Genomic DNA, 16564 nt, shown 5'->3' on the forward strand with positions numbered 1-16564 from the left:
TTTCAATCAACTCACATGAAAGTCAGAGCCACCGACAAGAGCGAAGGAGAAATTAACTGCGGAATAGGGGCTTTTTAATCTGCAGAGGTTGAGTACAAAGCCGGAGAAGGGCATGCTGAAATCCTTTTACAAAGGAATGACAGCGTTTGCTCTGTTCTCCCAAGCCCCCAGCATGGTAAACTCTGAAAGTAGCACGCCAGCAAAAGGGAGAGAGATTAATGGCTATTGTTTCATACAAATGGGCAATCAGGAAGGAAATAACTCAGGCCTAGTAGCTAAATTTAATTTAAGGATATACAAATCTGCGCTTAATGATGCATTGGCAAATATATTGCTTGATTAACTAAGAGATCTGATGTCAGGAAAGATATCTTTACTGACTCCAGCAATAGAAAAAGCGGTGGTGGAAGAGGACATTTATCCTCGTGTGGTTTTGCTGCAGCAGCAGACACATGGTGCAAGCCCCTGGGTGACAAACCCCCCCGGACCCCTCTGAGACCCTAAGTCACACCTTCAAGAAAACAGACGGACTCCAGCTCAGAGGATGTCGATAACCATATTGGCTGAAGCCTGCCTCAGAAACCAGGAGAAAAAGCCATTAAAAATATCCGTCACGCGGATGAGAGATCTTCTGCCCTTGCAGCCGGGGATGTTTGTCACCGTGGGCAAACCCTGCGGGTGGAGAGGGGCCGTGGGATGCAGGAGAGCCCTGTACACACAGCGAGGAGGCGAGGAAAGGATGCTGTGCAAGTATCTCATAATGAATATTTAAAAGCATGAAATTCCAAAAATCTACCCAAGTAGGTCAGTGCCTTAGACCGGCAGATGATCTGGGGGATGCAGAAGGCAGATGCGCTCCTCTGGCACTGCTCTGTGCTGATTTTTACAGGCTTCGTCAGACAGACGTTTATGCAAAGGGAACCACGTGTGGCTCCGTTCCTCAGGGACATCTCCACACCATGTGTGGTAGGCAGCCACCCCCATCACCAGCCTGACTCCCCTCTTTCAGTGTCAAACCCTTCCCCCTCATCCTATGGCTCCCCTCCCTGATCCAGAGTCCCTCCCCATCTCTCCTGGAGCCCCTTGAGGGACTGGAAGGGGCTCTAAGGTCTCCCCGGAGCCTTCTCTTCTCCAGGCTGAACCCCCCAACTCTCTCAGCCCCCCTCCCAGCAGAGGGGCTCCAGCCCTCACAGCATCTCCGTGGTCCTACAAAGGGCAGTAAAATCATCACATCACCTGAACCTGTGCTCTTTTGTTCTCATGGCTTCTGCTGGAATAGCCAGTGTCCCAGGTCTGGGCACACCAGCCACAACCTGAAGATCCCAGAGCTCCCCCAGTCCCTTGGCCACCAGCTCCTGCTGCCAACAGCAAAGAAACACCAGCCTTATCAGTATGGAACAAACCCCTTGGCCTTATTCATTCTGCACCATCTTACAGAGCTAATTCCTGTCCTTTAGCAGCAATTCACACACTAGATGTTTCCAAGCAGAAAAACAATTTCTTCAGCCAGGGGTGGCATCTGCATCACCAAACTGGGCTACGGCTGGAGGACCAACACGAGCAGAGCCTCTACTCACTGTCACCATCTTATTTTAGAGTTCAGAGGGACCGAGGCACCTGATGCTTATAACCCCCCATCCCTGCGATGCTGACCCCGTTCAGTGCAGGAGTGTGGATGCTCCGGATGCTCTCCAGCCTGCAGAGGTGAAGCCCATCACTCCAAGGAGCCTCCTCAGGGTGCTGGGCTCCCTGATGCCATTCCCAGCAATTCCCTTGGGAATGTCCCCACTCTTCCTGGCACATGGGCATGAGGTTTCAGGGGGAGAAACTGGCTGAAGATGGGGAGCCAAGAGCAAGCGTGGGTAAGCAGACTGTATAAATGTGACAGCAAGCACAGAGGAATGCATCTACACTGAATTTTGCTGACACCCAATAAACTGTACTTTTTATAGTTAATCTTATCTATCAGTGCTGCAGCACAATTACACACATTCAGAATATCAGGGGTTTTGATGCGCTGCAGAAAAAGCAAGTGGAACTGCTTTTCAGGCCACAGAAGTGTCGCAGCAATGCTGGCTTTTCAGTGAAAACACTCTGTAGCAGGCACCAATTGAACTTTTTCAAAACATGACCTTCTTCCCCAAAAGATAAAAAGAATCCTGGTTTTCATTTTTCTTTCTGTGTCAAGTAACCCCTCCCACCCCCCCCTCCAGTTTATAAAATAATAACTATTGGCAGTCATGCTAGGGTTACTTAGAATGCTTTTGTCGAGGGACTTGAATAAAGGCCATGGCACAGAGCTAGGAATTAGGCAGAAAATGTCAAAAGGCTGGCCTTAAGCCCATTAAACTTTATTTTTGTAGAGCTGACTTTCAGCTTTTCATAATAAAGCGTTCCTTTGAAATTCTTAACTTGTCTGACAATTCCCGAGAAAAACTGAAACAAACTACAAAGGTACTCCACGCTTGCTGTGTTCTGAGATGACCAGAAGTGCACTGAAAACAGCTGACCTTGTTACTTAAAAAATAACCAAGCTGGGGAAAAAGCTAGAAGCGAGCTGGGAAAGTTGTGTTTTTAATAACCCTATAAATAATTTTATAAATGAATACCGATGCACAGGCAAGGAACTCCCCCTGGCTGGATGTGAATTGATGAAGTATAAGCAATGCTCCTGTACGGGAGTGTGGCCAGGATGAGCCCCATGGATGGGACCACCGGTCTCTGCCAAGTGGCTACTCCTCCCAGGGCGGGCTACCACGGACAGGCTCGTGGTTGCCTCTGCCTCCAGAAAGAGCTCAGCCAGCCCGGCTGGTCCCATCTGTCCCTTCCCAGGCAGAGCTGAGCGAGACCCTGGTGCCACAACCCCTTCTTCCACCCCCCAGCCCCACGGGGACCCAGCGTTTGCTGAGTAACCATCGCTCCATCCACCCCCAGGATTCCATTTTAAACTGCAGTTTGCTTCTCTCAGCTGCATTTTCAGATTTGTTAGCGAGAGGAGATTTTCCAGTGCTTTTTTTTTTTATTTTATTAGGGGGTTTTTGGGGTTTTTTTTGTTTGTTTGTTTGTTTTTAGGGTTTAGGGTTTCCTTTTTGGGGGTTCATTCTTGGTTGTTTTTTTTTTTTTAGTGAAAAATACATTTAAACTTTAGATTCCAGCCACACCAGTCCCATTCCTTCCCTCCTGTGGCCAATTCATTATACCAAATGTCTGCATATACCCTTCCTCACCCACCAGCTCTGCGGAGACGGTAATGGCCAAAGCCCTTGGTTTTTCAAAAAAAGAACAGAACGGATACTGCCAGCCACAGTCCATGACCTAATGACATCTCCTGCAAAACTCTGCCTCTCCTGCCAATACTGTCAATCAGCTTTGTGTTATGAAACATTAAAGACACACACAGCCCCATTAAAGACAAAGGTGTTATTCAAAACAGTTGGAACCCTGTCAGTTCTACTGAAATACAGTTAATAAATCTGGAGCTATGCACTTATCTGGTCACATCACATGCAGCTGATGATAGATGACAATAATAATACTTCTCCAATCTCAGTTGTAATATTCATCTAACCAGGCAAACTCCTTTAGATAACCTACAGGGCAACCTTTCCTAAAGTAATTAAAATAGTAAAGTCATTAGCTATTCATTTTACTCTGCAAAATACCCATCCTAAAATTAGTTAATGTTCCCAGCTGAATATTATAAAACTGATTAGTTTTCACCTTTCTGCAGATTCACCTTTGCTATCAGAGCGAACTACCGTGCTCCTCAATAAGCCCGGGTGCCGGCTGTGCGGATTTGGTTCACTGGTGTCAGCATATGGCATGGAATCAACAGCCCTCTCTCAACGGGTAATCACAGAATCACAGAATCTTCTAGGTTGGAAGGGACCTTAAAGATCATCTTGTCCAACCGTCAACCTAACTGACAAAAATAGTCACCCACACAACAAACAAGGAGCATCATCACTAAACCAGACCTCCCAGCACTACATCAACCCGTCTTTTGAACACCTCCAGGGATGGGGCCTCAACCACCTCCCTGGGCAGCCCATTCCAATGGCTGATAACCCTTTCAGTGAAAAAATTTTTCCTAATATCCAGCCTGAACCTCCCCTGGAGTAACTTGAGGCCATTTCCTCTTGTCCTGTCGCCTGTGACTTGAGAGAAGAGACCGGCCCCCACCTCTCTACACCCTCCTTTCAGGGAGTTGTAGAGAGCAATAAGGTCTCCCCTCAGCCTCCTCTTCTCCAGGCTGAATAACCCCAGCTCCCTCAGCCTCTCCTCATAAGACTTACTCTCCAGACCCCTCACCATCTTTGTCGCCCTTCTCTGGACCCGCTCCAGCACCTCAATGTCTTTTTTATGGTAGGGGGCCCAAAACTGGACACAGCACTCGAGGTGAGGCCTCACCAGTGCCCAGTACAGGGGGACAATCACCTCTCGGGCCCTACTCGCCACGCTGTTCCTGATACAGGCCAGGATGCTGGTGGCCTTCTTGGCCACCTGGGCAAATGAAAATATATTCTACTTTTTGGGCAAAAAGTTCTCTTACTTTTTTTCTCGGGCTTCTTGGCACAATCAAGGTAAAGCCACACTGGTGGCTGGCTGAGAAGTGCTGGTGTACGAAGGCTCCTGGTCTTCCCAGGGCATTGCTGCTGAGGAGCCGTGGCACCCATGAGCTGTGGGAATGACGCAGCACAGGCAGGGCTGGGGGAAGAACGCCCTCGGAATAACAGAGGGAGAGCAAAGAAGAGGGGAGGAAGTCTGTTTTCTGGAGCAGGAAGCAAGCAAATCATAGAATCACAGAATGGTTTGGGTTGGAAGGGACCTTAAAGATCATCTAGTTCCACCCCCTGCCCTGGGCAGGGACACCTCCCACCAGACCAGGTTGCTCCAAGCCCCATCCAGCCTGGCCTTGAACCCCGATGTGATGCTCCTAATGCAAAATTATCAAAGAAATTCCCCAAACGGTTGTGAAATGGGAGTTTCTTTTCCAGTCCAGCACAAAAAGGAGCACTAAGGAGTTGTGCTCTGGTATCAGAGAGAAGCTGAACTTTTCCACCAGCTATTAACGAGCATCATCTGGCAAGGGGTTGAGTCTGCGCGGAGACCTGCAAGCCCTGGGCTGCGGCGCGTCTTCAGCTCTGGGGCTGAAAAGCCTCAGGGGGTGTGTCGGCAAGATGCTGCCCATGAAAATAACCTGAATTCAAACACTGAAACCAAACGCGGGTTAAGCGTTGCTTTTCAAAAGCTTATCTTACAATTTCACAACCAGCTGTGAGAGGAAATCGTGCAATGGTCCAAAGTATTGGCGTTTAAAGGGAAAAAGGAAAAAAAAATCCCTCTTGCGTGTGTGGATTAAGAATACAGAATAAAAAAAAGGAGAAATACCCTTTATCCTGTCACAAGGGTGATGAAGGTGTTACATCCCCCTCAGTGCTCAGGTGGGGAAAAAGGACAGGACCCCCCAAAACTTCGATCTACCTCATTTTCCCACCCAGGACAGGCAGTGGTGGCACCCCCCATGCCTCAGCACGGCGACGAAGAGGAAGAGTATTTGTTTTAGGATGATGGCAGCACAGGATCAAGTAGGAAAACCACCTTAAGAGAAACCAACCTGAGGTTACTGTCAATGACCTAAATTTATCATAAAATACTAAATATTAATCAAAGCACTATCTGAATTGTCAGCAGTAGGTTGTGAGAACAGATTAGGGACCCAGAAACACATGCAAAAAGCTGCTACAAACGATTCTCTGGCAAAGGACATATTAAATACTATCAAGGAGGGACCCTACTGGTTGTGCTTCTATTAAATATTAATGATTTCAGCAGCACAAGTGAGGGAACTGTGAATGACATCAGTATGGGAATGATTACAAGTGCTTTGGCAGATAGGATTAGAATTCAAAGTGATCTTGATAAATTGGAAAATGGTCTGAAATCAAAGAGACAAAATTCAATAGAGACAAGTGCACATACAAATGAGAGAAAAACAAATATTCAAATGCCAGAACAGGGATCGCCTGCTAGGCAGCACGATTGAAAAAAGCAGCAACAGTGACAGCTGAAAACAAACTGAACATGAGTTAATAATGTCATCTTGTCACAAAAGTAAATCACAAAAGCTGGCGTGATGTGTCAGATATGCAAAGAAACGCTCCCGCTCTCCCAGGAGCCCGTAACACGTGAGGGCACCACGTCTTGGGAAGGGTATGGACGTTGGAGAAAGGCCAGAGATGCCCCAGAGGGTTTGTGTGAGAGCTGGAAGGAGCCAGGGTGGCAGGAAGGGCTGGGGGATGCTGGGGCACACAGAGCCACAGCTGGGGGACACAGAGACCCGTGCCCAGACCGGCCAGGGAGAAGTGCTAACTCCCTGGGAAGCTGTGGAGGAACTTTATTGGGGAGTGAATGGAGAACCTCTGGTTTGTGAATTTTGAGATGGCTGTGACATGGTTTGATGGTTTGGTACCTGCCAGACACGGTCTAATTAGACCCTGTTCTGCCTCAAAGGGCACCAGGGACCGGCTGGTCTCCTGAAGAGCTTTTCAGCTCACAGGATTCCTCTTTCATTGCCTTATCTCTATCATGTGTCAGCATGCATTTGTCCAGGCCAGAAAAGGAAATCCAGAAGAGCCCTAAAATGGGTAAGGATCCTAAAATGGTCCCTCACCAATATGCTTTCCCTTTTTATTTTTGAGATCTGCCCTTCTTACCAGCTCTTAACCCGTGCTGAGGTGCTTCACTGATGTTATGCAGTGGCATTTTTGAGGTACCACCCCATACCTGACCAGTTCAGATGGATGTGCTCTCCCAGTTAAACTCAACTGTATGGCAGGGAGGGACAAAAGCTGTGTCCTGCTTCCCACACCATCCCACAGCAGCAAATGATATTGCCTGGTGGGGCTTTCCTTCATCACACCTCCCCAAACTGCCACTAAGAGGTTACGGAAGGAGATGATCTCCCGCCCGTTTTGTCCTGCACTCGTGCCCCTGCGCCATCCCAGAAGGTGAAGAAGTCTCCCTCAGTCTCCTGGATGTCAAATCCACATTACTAAAAGGCTGCTGAAGGTTGACCCCACCAGCACGCAATTCAACTTCAAGCAGAACAGGTCTCCACCTTCTGTGGACACCTTTACAGTTTTTCTTTCTGTATTTCCTTAAGTGTTTTTTTTTTCCAGTTTCAATACAGAAGCTCAATAGGTCATGATCTTGAGGACACTGGTACTTAAGGCCCTGAGATACTTGGGGCACCCTGAAGCCACACGGAGAGCAATTACAGGTGAGATAAATGATGAGCTGCCAGCTCTGCTAGCAAGAAGTAAATTGGCCCAGAGAGGATGGTTTCCTGAACAGCTGGGCAGGACAGAAAAGGCATGTATTGGGAGAGCAACCTCAAGAGAATCTAAAAACTGCAGATTGGCTTATTCAATGAAATTTCCACACACCCCCATCTCTAATTACTGGGGATACCAGGGCAGGGTTGCCCCCTGAGCCACTTCTAATCAGGGTTTATCAGGTCAGTTGGCAACAGCTACAGTGATGCAGGATCAGAGATTTTCCTCTTGGGGACGTATTACACAACACCCTACAAAGAGAGCACGTACCTGGCAAAGTGTTTCCTCCCATCATCCTTCCACTGGGAGCACCTTTCCCTTCCTCACAGAAAAACAGACGGGGGGAGATGCTCTCCAGGCAACCAAAAGCTTCCAGAACTGACCCACAAATATCCTCGGTCTTTCCTGTAACTGTAGGTTAATAAATCACAGGATCAGAGCAGACGATTATCCAGACCACACAACCTTTTTAAATCACAGGCTGTTTGAAATAGAGCATAACTCACTGAGCAACCGCTGTGGACCTTCCCAAGCTGTTCCAGAGGCAGTTCCTCTCACCACAAACATCTCTCAGCTCAGGTTTGAGCTAAGCTAGACTTCAAATTCCCATCTGTAAGCCCAGCTGGTATATAGTGGTTCATAGGGATGGAGCTCCTCTCCTGTGAAGACAGGCTGCGAGAGCTGGGGTTGTTCAGCCTGGAGAAGAGAAGGCTCCGGGGAGACCTTATAGCGGCCTTTCAGCACCTGAAATGAGCCTACAGAAGAGCTGGGGAGGGACTCTTTACAAAGAAGAGTAGCGACAGGACAAGGGGCAATGGTTTTAAGCTGGTGGAGGGGAGATTTAGGTTAGATACTAGGAAGAAATTCTTTACAGTGAGGGTGGTGAGGCACTGGAACAGGTTGCCCAGGGAGGTCGTGGATGCCCCATCCCTGGAGGGGTTCAAGGCCAGGCTGGATGGCTATTTGAGCAACCTGGTCTAGTGGGAGGGGTCCCTGCCCATGGCAGGGGGATTGGAACTAGATGATCTTTAAGGTCCCTTCCAACCCAAACCATTCTATGATTCTATGATTCTATGATAGTGCATTACGGGGAGTGCTGGTAGGGGGTTTCAAAAAAAAAAAAAAAAAAAAGCCCCCTTTTTCCACAAAAGGCATCACTGATATAACACTTGTTTTTTTGGTAACTTTGCTCATTTAAAAAATTGACCGAACCTAAACATAAAAGCCCTGGTTGAAAATGTAGATGTTTTGTCTTTGAAGACGAAAGATATTGCCAGAATAAAAATGGAGTTGGGTTGTATTTCATAATTGGGTGTTAATTGAGTCCTCACCCATTTCTTGCCATCAGTCTGTGTTATTTGCACAACACAGGATGCTCACTGCTTTCCATTCCCTCTGCTTCCATGTAGGTGTTAGAGAAGGAAGAGGAGCAGTTCAGAGAAAGGTCTCGATGCCTACTTACCCTTCTTTTGGTAGCTCAGTATCTCAGGGTGCTTTTGTCATTCCCTTTCCTCCGGCTGGGGCAGAACACAGCACAGTTTTGCCAGCGCGGACCCGACGGCAGCAGGAATTCCTCCAGACCCCCTGCTCCCTTCACTCCTCCCTCTGCACATGCCAAACTTCACCTGGGAGAAAGTCTGAGGACAGCAAAGCAACAGGAGCTGAAATCCAGCACGTTTAGTGGAGCTACACGAGCTTTTAAAATTAGAAACAGCGCTCAGGGCACGGCTCGTTCCTGCTAAGTGTCCTGCGGTTCGGATTCAACATAAACATGCATATTTAGCAGAAAAGATATTGAATGAGAGCAAAGCTCCACTCCAGTCCCCCACTGGACTGCTGCCTCAGCTGCGCAAAAGGGTCACGTCAGCAGATTTTCAAAGCCAGCACTTTTATAATGGACATTTTTACCTACCCACCAGGGGCTACGGGATGCTTATGGTAACTGCACAGAATAACACCAGATAAACTACAAACATTTTCCTGTGTCACTGAGGTATTTCTGCATTGATTCAGGAATCTCCTGGAGATCCCTTTCTCTCGTTTCCTCCTCATAGGCTGACAATATGAAAATCATTTGTGCCCTGTGGGTGTGGATGCTGTGGGTCACCATCCTCTGCCCGCAGGCAGCAAACCCATCTCCCAGAGGCTTTTGCTGTGACCATTGATGATCTTCCCAGCTAAGAAGTAACAACCCAGCTGCAAATGCCTTGCTCACGCTGGCCCCTTGGCCAGGAACCATCCTGGCACCACAGTGCTTTGGAATGTAGCAGGAACAGGGAAATGAGGGCATTTTCCAGCATCCAGGGTAAATCTGCAATGGCATTCAGACAGCAGGGTCCTGCATCTTTCTGCTGGCAGAGAGGGGAAATTGGAGGCAGTGAAGTGCCTGGAGACCTCTGCAAGAACTTTCTAATTTCTATGGAATGTGCCATTCATGGTATGAAATACCCCTTTTGGCAGCTTTGGTGAAGGGCCCGTGTCTCACCCCTCCTCATCCCCACACCTGGGGAGCTCAAAAACACCGAGACCTTGAAACCTGCACCCCAGAGCTGAGAAGAAAGTGAATAGTTTCACAAATTCAGAATTCTAGAGTATTCTAAAAGTGCAGTTTTCCTACGCGTCAGAAGATAAATTAGCCCCGTGTCACTCAAACCAGGACAGAGGCACTAACTTTTGAGTCGATGTGCAGATGAGGCTTTTCAGCTCAGCCTGGAAATCTAATTTGAGCTTCTTTTATCATAGGATAAAAGTCCAGGATAACACGCAAAATACAGCAGTCCCCCAATTAACCTGTAGGGGCATATTTTAAGTTTATAATTCACAGAGATCATCCAGAGCACATCTACTTTAAAAAACAGGTTTCACCACAGCAGGGCTGGGTCTGAACTGAGATAAACAAGAACAGAATTTCCTACGTTCATTCTAGCATATGCATAAAAGATATCTCCCTTCACCTTTGCAAATAGGGGACAATGGTAATTTGTTATGTGCATTAAAATTATAATAATGCTTTTCGGTACCATCAAGATTACATTAGGAAGCTCTGTGTTCCCAAAGGGAAGATTAAAGTGCAAGTCTAATAGCATGATTTGTTCTTCAGTGGAGCGCTCTTCTGCAGCCTGGAACAAAATATTCCCAGCAGAAAATATCTGAAAGAGCCTGTGAGAATAGTTTCTTTATTGTACCGGATCCGTGGGAAGGTGAAAGCTGCACTTTCTATTTTTGTTGATGAGTTTTCTTGCATGCTGGAGAAGCTGGAATCTGGAGGTAGGCAACCTGTTACATGGGGAACCTGAAGTCACCCCTTGCAGCTGCTGCAGAGAGGGTATGACAATCACAGAATCACCATGGTTGGAAGGGATCTCTGAGATCATCGAGTCCAACCTTAAAAAAAAAACCAAAAAAACCACAAAACCAAACAAACCCCCCCCCCACCTAAACACACAACAACCCACCTCTCTACACCCTCCTTTCAGGGAGCTGTAGAGGGCAATGAGGTCTCCCCTCAGCCTCCTCTTCTCCAAACTAAACATGCCCAGTTCCCTCAGCCTCTCCTCGTGTGACTTGTTCTCCAGACCCCTCACCAGCTTGGTGGCTCTCCTCTGGACACGCTCCAGCACCTCAATGTCCTTCCTGTAGTGAGGTGGGTTTGTCGTGTGCCTGACAACAGGCACACATCTGAGATGCTGGATTTAGGGTGCCAGGAGCACCACCCACCCTGACAAACAGCCTGAGACAGCACTAAAGGCAATGTCTGATGCCAGGATTAATTCAGAGCTAATAATAAAAGCATTAAGGAAAGAAGACCAGGCTTGGGACTGTCACCAGCCCTGCAGCTCCCTGGAGGAGCTGGGCGACTTCTTCTGGAGCAACCTGGCTGTGTCCCAGGAGCCTACTGGGAGCAGCAGAGGGGTCTCTGTGCAAAGACTGCATCCAGAAATTAGGAAAGACAGAAATACAGATCCTGCTGGATCTGTTGTGAGCCCAACTTCACACTCAGGTTTTTACTGAAACCTTCCCTGCTTAACTAAATTATTTGCAAATTCACTTTGAACTCACAGAATCACAGAATTGTCGGGGTTGGAAGGGACATTCAGAGATATCTAGCCCAACGCCCCCACTCAGCTTAAGTAGACAAAGCTTGATATGCAGTGAAGGTGGTAGCAATCCACGGATACACACCCAGAGTTGATTTTTGGGAAGTACAGGACTGGAATATAGCATTTTGTTACTGAACATTTAGGTAGACCCAGACAGAGAGAGTTCACACAACTGATGTTGTGCATGTTATAGCAACCACCCATCATATATATATATATACACATATATATATATATCTTTCCCATTTCTCTAAGAAGTTCAAATACTTTTTCTGAACTCTCAGATATCTTTCCTCCTCTTCTCTCTGGATCACACTGCAGTCAGATTTCCTTCCATCTGTTGAGAAAATCCCCAAAGTCCTTTAAGTCATGACCAAACCCAGTTTCCCCAGTTTTTGTACAGCTGTAGCATTCCCAGCGTTATCCCATGGAGAACCCTGTGTTTGAAAGGGAGACCTGTCAGACAGCTCCATGTACCCACCATTCCTCCCCTCACAACAGCCACAGGAAGGTTTGAATGACCTTCTAATCTAATGCAAAATTAGATCCAACAGATACTGAAAGGGTCATCAGGTTGCCCAGGGCAGTGGTGGAGTCACCACCCCTGCAGGTATTTAAAAGCCGGGCAGACGTGGTGCTGAGGGACATGGGGTAGTCGTGGGTTTGTCAGTGCTGGGTTGATGGTTGGACTTGATGATCTGAAAGGTCCCTTCCAACCCAGACAATTCTACGATTCTATAGGGATGAATCCAAGACAGCCTTCCCTTTGCATGGCTGAACTTACCCTCATAATTTAGCACAAAGTGCATCCAATGTTCAGTGAGGAGCTGGGACAACCTTCAGCTGGTTGGCCACCCATGGAGAGCTAAATCAACACCTCTAACTGAGGTAAAACTGTATTCGCCTTCTTCTTTGAGCTCTAAAACACCATGTTTGTTTTTCTGAGGGATGAATCACACAACCTTTTGCTAACTCTGCTGCAGCACTTCCCACCAAGCCCAAAATCAACACCTAGAGTTTACTGTGAAAATCCCTAGAGAATCTGAGAAGCCAAAGAGCACACAAAAATGTCATCCCAGGCTGCACACAGTGAACTCTGACTGGCAAGTCCTGTGTCAACAGGTCTCATTTTCAAGATTAATCATAGATATCACACAACAAAATACCATGTACTTCTAGGAGAACACTGCATTGCTTCTGATTCTTTAAGCAAAATGGATTTTTGCCTTCTTTCTCAACTCTTTCTAAATTTCCATTAAGAGTTGCTTTCCCTGTAATGGACCACTTCCACTTTTAATCTTAATTAGCAGAGAAACTAAACTCCTGCCAAGCTTTGTTCTGCTTCATTATATAGCTGAAAATGCACTGGGAATACTAGTGCGACACAGGAACCACTTATTTTTTCTACCTTTACAAAAATGTGATGGAAAATAACAGAGAACGAGGGTTCCAGACACCTGGCAGAAGAATGCCCAAAAGTGGGCTTGAAGCCCTGCCTGCAGTGGAGCACTCACCTCCTGACGCACAGCAGAGCTCCTCTGAACATATTGAATGTTTTTGGCCTTTTTTCAGCTACTATTCCTGTAAAAGAAAGGCATAAAGAGGCAAAGAAATGGCAGACGGTGCGACTAGCAGAATTCAAAAGGCAGACTCTGCAGCTCAGAGAGAACAATTAGAGGCTCAATTAACATACAAGCAATATATCACCTCACCAGAAAGAAGGATGCTTGCTGAAAGTGAACTTTATTGACTCAGCGTTTTCCCAGCTGATTTATTTTGGAGAGAAAATAAGGTATATATTTTTTTCCTAGCAGATTTACTCTCTTTTTATCATGTTTCTAGCTTGTTGGACATTTCTCTGTTACTTTGCTTATTTAAAGTATAAGCTACAATAACCAGGAACACAGCAATTTTTCATAAAACATTACTTTGTGCACACAGGCAGAAATTGCAGAGGAACTAGCAGCAGACAGGGCTTTGCTGCTGTCTCCTCCTGGCCAGGCCAGAAGAGCAGACCTGGATGTGAGAAATGGGGTGGGGTGAGAGCAATGCTCTGCTCAGATCCATGCCTTGGGCTTCAGGGGCTGCGAGGGCTACAAACCTGCAGAGAAACTGCTCCTGCTGCAGCACCCTGCCTTTGGCAGGGCAGGGAATGCCCATCCAGAGAAAGGTTTTAGAGCACCATAGAACGGTTTGGGTTGGAAGGGACCTTAAAGCCCATCCAGTGCCACCTCCTGCCCAGGGCAAGGACACCTCCCACCACACCAGGTTGCTCCAAGTCCCCTCCAACCTGGCCTTGAACCCCTCCAGGGATGGGGCAGCCACAGCTTCTCGGGGCAACCTGGGCCAGGCTCTCACCACCCTCCCACCAAACAAGTTCTTCCCCACATCTCATCTCAATCTCCCCTCTTTCAGGGTCAAACCCTTCCCCCTCCTCCTATGGTTCCCCTCCCTGATCAAGAGTCTCTCCCCATCTCTCCTGGAGCCCCTTTAGGGACTGGAAGGGGATCTAAGGTCTCCCTGGAGCCTTCTCTTCTCCAGGCTGAACCCCCCCAACTCTCAGGTGCCCTGCAAAGACACCAAACAGATCAGAGTGAGCATAAAGAGTGCTGTTTTCTTATCATAAATGATCATTTACTTCATAAAAATGAATGCAGTACCATAATCCCAACACCGTGTCCAGTCCTCATCACTCTACCTACATGCTCTCCTTGCTAAGAAGATCAGAGATTTGAGTAGAAATAACTAGAGACCTGAAAAGGCTCTCAGAAAAAGACAGAAAAAACAGATTTTTATCAGAAAAACAGAGGGAATACAAAGAGAGAACCTGTCCATGACAGAGTCCTTCAGGCAGCATGAGACCCCTTGGTCTTTCAGGCAGAAGGAATGATGCAGAGTGCTCAGACACAACCTCGTAGTGCCACTTCTGCTCAGCTTTGCCTCTACCAGGAGCTGCGGTGGCCCAATGTACAACGGGCAGTTCATCTCCATCATGCTACTGCCGTCCTCACACCTACTCATCTGTCCATGTTTATTTTTGTATGTTTATCTCCAGTGACTAAGTACCTGAAAAGGCAGATATCATTGTCTTCTACACTCACTCCTCTTGCCCATTTCCAAATAAAGATTATTTTCCTTCAGATCTTTAAACTATAAATTATTAAACCTATGGGTGTTCTCTCAGGGCCAGACTTTGATTGGGACACCTGACACTACCAGAATATAAAATGTCCTAGTCAGGAGAAAAACAACCTGAAAATGAGTCTAAAGAACAGGAAGAAAATAAGTGAGGGAGTGCAAATAAATGAGAAAATCATTTAATCAAAAAGGTGACAAACTCAGGGCAACAAAACGATTATTTTCCATAAAACATATAATTACTTCTAATCCTTCACTACAAAATTTTATTGAAATCAGGGACATGACAGGTTTAAAAATGTATAGTGTTGTGGACTTGGTGGGGTTTTTTTTTTACAGTTAGCAAAAAAACATGCAAAACTGCTGGAGAGAGGATGAGAAGCCGGGCAGGCATTCTGGCTTTGGAGAGGGATCCTGTCTCTCACCCACCGGCACGTCTGCCCTCAGAGCAGGGCAATTTCGACAGCCTGTGGTTACGGGAGGGGAAACCTCACCATTGCACACTTGGCAGAAACAATTAGCGTGTCTGTGTTTTCTCCACATCACGGAATTTAATGGGCACAGATGACAGAGACAACCGCGGAAGCACTTTTGTCCGCTCAGCCCCTGAAACCTGCCACGCAGGCACAAGACACACAACGCTGTCCCAACACCATGGGGACAGCCCGGGCACCCACCACAGCACTGACCCTTCCTGCAGGAGCTTCCTGGTTCTGCCTGGAGAACCTCTCATGCTTTTCATGAGGGTCATCAAAGACTAGGTTGACACAAATCTGTTCCTAACAGCCTCAAAAGTTTTGCTGAGCAAAAGCCTCAGAGGTGCCCAAAATGAAATCAACACCTTAGAGGAGAGAACAAACAGAAATATCTCTCTCATGCTTCCAAACCCACCAGACACTGATATTAAAAGTGCTTTACAGCTCCCTGAAAGGACGGTGTAGCCAGCGGGGGTCGGTCTCTTCTCCCAAGGAACAGGCAATGGGACAAGAGAAAATGCCTTCAAGATGCACCAGGGGAGGTTTAGGATGGATAGAAGGAAAAATTTCTACGCCAAAAAGGTTGTCAAACATTGATACAGGCTGCCCAGGCAGTGGTGGAGTCCCCATCCCTGGAGGGATTTAAAAGCCAGGCAGATGTGGTGCTGAGGGACACGGGTCAGCGGTGGCTTTGGCAGTGCTCAGTTGATGGTTGGACTCAATGATCTGAAAGGTCCCTTCCAACCTCAACAGTTCTATGATTCTAGGTCCCAGTGACCCGTGGGCTGCAGCCGAGAGCCCTGCACGGGCATAGGAGTCGTTCTCCTCCTCTCCTGAGCCACACCAGGAAGGGAACCCTTGCACCCCTTAACCTGAGAGAAGGTCTGCAGAGCTAGAGGACACGGGTCAGCATCAGCAATTAACTGCACTGAGCCGCTCTGGAAAACAAGGCATTTACATGAAATTAAAATGGATCGACCTATGACTATTTTGTCAAGACGGATCTCATCAAGACTGGTTTGCATAAATATTCTAATCAGTGCTCTCATCCTGCCCCTCTCCTTACAGTCAGGGATAAAGTTATGCTTTTCTCGGAAAATTATTCATGATGTTTATTCATGATGTTGTTTTCTTTTTTTTTTTGCCAGGGAGCTGTGATCCTCAGAAGAAGCGAGACAGTGGGGTGAATACAAACCACTGGTGCGTGCCAGACGGGACAGGGTGGCCGTGTCTGGTGAGAGATGGAAGTGGGGGAAGCATCAGCAAGACCCTACGTTCAGCCCCAGGGCACCAGGATTCAACCTGACCAAGTCCAGAGGCTCATGAGGGTGATGTGAAGCCTGTGAAGCCACTTTTATACAGAGAGACAGGTTACAGGCACTTGACCTTTTTAATTTATCCACGGGAAGAGTAACAGCCAATTTCATGTGTTCTTTAGTGCCATCTCGGGGAGGTTATTCTGATACCAGGCAGCTCTTTAATTTAGCAAAAAAAAAAAAAAAGTCATAACGAG

Source organism: Calidris pugnax, unplaced genomic scaffold (genome assembly GCF_001431845.1).
Source record: "Calidris pugnax isolate Ruff unplaced genomic scaffold, ASM143184v1 scaffold10, whole genome shotgun sequence".
Classification (NCBI taxonomy): Eukaryota; Metazoa; Chordata; class Aves; order Charadriiformes; family Scolopacidae; genus Calidris; species Calidris pugnax.